We start from the raw sequence: 5,334 nt of genomic DNA, 5'->3' as shown, positions 1-5,334 counted from the left end.
TATAATGGTTATTGTATTTATAATAATTTAGAGTTGGTTTGGTATTTTTTCGGAGATGCATGATGGTTTGTTGCTGATTTATTGTCTGGATTTAATTAAATATTATGAAATATTTAATTATTATTATTAAAAAGACAGATAGATTGTTTCAGTGTAAAATATTAAAATAAATGTTTATCATTTTAATAGGAAATTAATTTAATTTTATAGGAAATACCTAAAATATTTATTGTGATCAATAAAAAACTTATTTACTTTTATTTTAAATCTACATTGTGCTAGTTTAATTAACAAAAAAGTACAAACCATGCCCAAATAAAAGCTCTTATGACTATGTCATGGTCTACAACTTGTTATTAAAGAAAATAAAAAATTTCTTTGACTTCCGTACCAAAAATTTAAACTTGGTTATCTGATGATCTGATAAATATGAAGATTCGATCCATCTAATATGGTTTTATCAACAATAATAAACGCAGTGGCATTCTTCGCGTCTGTATAAATGATTCGGTATTTTCTTGCAAGTACCAACGCCACTGGAATGTTTCCTCTTACATTGAGTTTTACACCCTTCAATGATGCATGATGAGGAGGATTCGCAACTACAATTGTCAATTTTTTCATTTTTTTTTTCTTAAGTCACAATCTTGTGGTACACAATGTATATTACCTTTTATAACATCAAGACACAAGTTTTTTCCGTGTGTTTCTTTTACCATCACCCCTAGTATAGAAAATATTAAGACATAAAAATCAGTTCTTAAAAAATATATATATATACATATATTAATTCCATGTTTCTAGAATACTAATAATTAACAAATTTTCACATATTAATAAATTATATGATATAGTTGATTGTGCAACAATAATATAAAATAGTCATATATTCTATAACTATGATATAAATGCAAATATAAAAGTATAAAATATAATTATTTGTGAAACAAATAGAAATATAGTTTTTAAACATCTATTTTACTTAATGAAGAGAGTAAAACATTGTAGAAAATATATATCCTACTATTCTGCGGATCAAAACTAATGTTGACCCTTGCTTTAAGCACGGGATATTGTAGAATCAAAAATAATTCGTACTAAAAAAATAAACAGATAAGAATTGTTGATCTTTTTTAAATGTTAGTTATATCGTTTTAGTTACTTCACAACTATAACAAGGATTTCATTTAATTGACAAAAGTTTAAACATTTTTATTCATTAAATGCCAATGTTTTATTGACAGGTTATCAATAAATATTTTTAAAATATAAAAATTATAATATAAGCAACAAATTTTTAATCACATACTATTATAAATAACATAATAACAACATAAATTATTACAAATTTTCATCAAAAAAATTCAGCCCGTTGTTTTCCGCAAGATAATACCTAGTATATATATATTCTAGAGAGAAAAAAACTTGTCGGACTCAATAGTATAATAACTTTCTGGAAACTTATTAAAATTGAATAAATAAAATAAGCTATATCCTTCAAAGTAGTATTTTTTTTACTGTAAACTTGATTTTTAAGAAACAAGATTAAGCGATTGGCTACTCTAATAAGCAAAATAAAATGAAATAAAATAAACTATATGAACATGACCATATATAGATATATAATTAATAACAATAATATAATTAATATTTATTTTTAATAATGAAATAATTGTCGTTCTTTACTGAAATTGAATTACAAATGACCTACTGTTAAGTAAGAAACATAATATTTGGACTCACTCTAAAATAAATTATGAGAATTAGGAATAAGCGACTAATAATCTAGTGAAAAAATAAAAATGCTCGAACTCATGTACAAACTTCAAAAATACTATAAAAAAGTTGTTAGCTTGTTGGTACATATCGAAAGCTATTATTGTTTGTAATCAGATAGTTGTATTTATTTTGGTAAAATAGTTGAATTTATTTTGTCGAAAAGAAGTAACATTTCTTGCCAATTAAGTTATTTTTGTATGGTAATATATAAATTACTTAAATAGTAGTAATATGTAAATACAAACCTATAGCAAGAAGGGTGAAGATTGTTAGTGTGGTGGCCGAGACTTTATTGGGTTTACTCATCTCATATGCTACGAATGAATTGATTAACTTTACAAGTAATTAAAAATAAAAAAAAGTTTACAAGTATATATAGAGAAAACTTTGGGCCTAAAGATATGGTTTTCCATTGGTTCTAGTTTTTTGATCTACGAATATGTGTGAGTATTAATTACAACCACACAACTATTGCAATTAACTACACCACACAATTGTTTTTCAACGGTGAATCAACCAAGAGAATTATGAAAAAAAGGAAACAAAGAGTGAATCCAAAACAAGCCTAAAGATATGGATGGCGAATTAAGTTACATGTGTCTATTTTTGATACATAGCAAGTATTATGGCCTAAAGATATGGTTTTTCATTGGTTCTAGTTTTTTGATCTTCCAATATGCGTGAGCCTTAATTAGAAGCTGAAACAATTCGATCTGTTTTTTTATATGATCTAATATCTATTAATGTCATACTTACTAGCAACCTACCCCAGTCAATAACAAATAGCAGATAATACATAACCAATTCAATAAACCAATAATGAATAATAAATTACTTAAACTAATTCCAACAACAATCCAAAACATAACAAGTCATAGAACCAGCAATCCTAACATCCGTTCTAGACAACTAAATTTCACTTTAACACCATATCAAAGACACATAGCAAACAACTGAGCCACTAGAACATCCTCCTCTTTATAGCCTTGATTCCAAGATCACACTTTGCTTTTACCTGCATGAGATACATGAGTATTATCATAAATACTCTATAAGGCGATCCTCCTATCTATTTGGCCAACTATGCCACCAAAATGCACTTTTCTCTTCGGTCAAGGGTTCTGAGAGAACTCCACAGTTAAGCGTGCTTAAGCTGAAGTAGTCTCAGGATGGGTGACCTTCTGGGAAGTGATTGTCGGAACTGTGCGAGTGAGGACAAAATAAAGGAAAAGATCATGTGGTGATTTGTAGGGATGGTAATAAGTCTTTAAAACCTCCCCGATGTAGCAAACCGGCTGTTGGATATTGATAGGATCACGGGCCTAGTCAGAGGACATGTGGCCCATTAAGGAAGGTGGGCCTATGGACAGGGAGTGGACATGGGGCCCACAGAGAGGTGGCGGTCGGGGCGTTACACGTGCAATCTGACTATCTCCTTCACATGTTTTGTAGCCAAAACCCCTACTCCATCGATCTTCTTAATGGCCAGAAAATGTTCCAACTTAGTCAACTGGTCCACAATAACCCAAATCATATCAAAGTTCCGAGACACTAGCAATCCTACCACGAAGTCCACTCTGGAATGGGCAAACTCTGCAACAAACTGCCCGGAACCTGATGCTTAGCCTTCACTAGCTGGCAGACATCGCACTTCGAAATTCTTCACAAACAGTAATAAATCATCCAAGAGAGTCATAAATCATTAAACCAACACTCTAGCAACATGATAACAACTCGACTCTAGCAACCTAACATAAGCCAGACAACACATCAACAAGCCGCTAGAACATCCCCCTCTTCATCGCATTGATTCCACGATCACACTTTGCCTTTACTTGCATCACAAACACAAATAAGATGCGTGAGTATTATCATAAATACTCTGTGAGGCGATCCTCCCATCTAATGGGCTCTACAGACAAGCGAAAAGACAAACAGAAGCAGTACACAAATAAACAAGCAAACAAGACAACTCTGAACACGTGTGTCGACTCTACGCACTTGCGTTGATCGATGCAACATCTTTGCTACGACCGATGTAACATCCTTGCATTGATTGATGCACTCCTTGCATCGACCGTTGCAATTCCTCCAAATCCATAGATGCATCGACCGATACTCTCCTTGCATCGACCAATGCAACGCCACTTGCATCACCGTCAAATCCCTAACATCATTGACCAATGCACTCCTTGCATCGATCGATGCAGTCGCGCAACACAACACCAAACAAAATTTCCTTCGACTCTCCTCGGCTCCATGATGCCAAAAGCCGAATCCAAAGACCATAAAACTCACAACAAACATTCACCTACGAGAAAATAAGCAAACAACACCCATAAACAAACGAAATTAGCCTCCTATCAAGCTCCTCTCACGTCCTCAGCCTCATATCTCCACTCACCGGGATAGATCTCTCCAAAAATGGCTCACCAAGAACACTTTCATGAATTTTTAGAAGTTTTTCTCTCTCTACAGAAGAACGAATGACCAAAACTCGGCCAAGGACATCAAAGTATTCTTTTATACTAGACTCCTAGGGTTTCTTAAACCCAAAACGCAACCAAACGAGCGTTTCACTTATGTCGTCCTGCAAAAACATCGGTTGCATCGACCGATTCAAAACCTGCATCGATCGATACACATCCCAAACCGGGATTTTGGGTTCATGGGTGTTACATTCAGCCTCTGTATACTACACAAACAAAAGAATCCACACATCATTGAAGGCATAAAAGCAAAAAATAGCAAGACTTAAAACCAGGTTAACCAACACCGTTTAATAGATTCTGCTAAAGGTGTTACAATTGTCAGCAATTTCTTTTCAACTGTTATAGGAGATATCAACTTGTAAGAAAAAAAAAGTTACATCATTCACAAAACTCATAGGTTGAATAAAATTCAAACTAGTGTCTTTAGAAGAGGAAAGAGACATCTCAAATTCCATAAACCAATAGATTGAATCAGTTGCAGTTCAAATTTCTCTTCGTCTCGAGATGAAAGTATGAAACCAATTCATCAAACTACCTCCTTGATAAAAGGATTTTCACCCAGGGTATCAATTCCCTATGCAGTTGTAGTACAAAGGGTTATCAATCCAAATGGTTGTTATGCTAGCAGATGAGATATGATCAGAACTATGCAAGTCAAGCCAAGCAATAAATGGGTTTGATCTAACAATCCTAAAATAATTAAAAGAAAATAAATAAACAAGAACCACACGACCTAAGTACTCGATGCAAGCATTCGAGTACAGGATCGGGTGGAGTGATCGGGTAAACAAGAAGAGTATGAACAGCTCAAAGGTGTACACGAAGCTGGTGATCGAGTACCAGTTCGGGTATAGGGTCGAGTTATGAATAAAAACATAAACAATCAAGATGTGAAGCTCTTAATGATGGGGTAATCGACTCCTAAGTTTTCCTGACCAGTATGGATGTCCTACATGCCTCAAGCAAATATTCCCTAGACAATGAATCTCTAAAATCTTGTTAAAACACTCTCGTGATAGAAACAATCAACCTTGATCACTCCCCTACCCAACTCTCGTTGGAG

The 5,334-nt window shown here is 33.4% G+C and overlaps 1 long non-coding RNA gene across 1 annotated transcript; it reads right to left on the bottom strand.

Moving 5' to 3' along the window:
- LOC109126014 lies at positions 238-2,111 on the bottom strand. The gene is made up of 2 exons (XR_002033078.1): positions 2,025-2,111; positions 238-724 (listed from the first exon to the last, which is right to left on the bottom strand). It is a non-coding gene; the product is annotated as an uncharacterized LOC109126014 (long non-coding RNA).

Source organism: Camelina sativa, chromosome 8 (genome assembly GCF_000633955.1).
Source record: "Camelina sativa cultivar DH55 chromosome 8, Cs, whole genome shotgun sequence".
NCBI classification, from domain to species: Eukaryota; Viridiplantae; Streptophyta; class Magnoliopsida; order Brassicales; family Brassicaceae; genus Camelina; species Camelina sativa.
The sequence above is the reverse complement of the archived record's forward strand: the minus strand, read 5'-3'. Positions and strand labels throughout refer to the sequence as shown.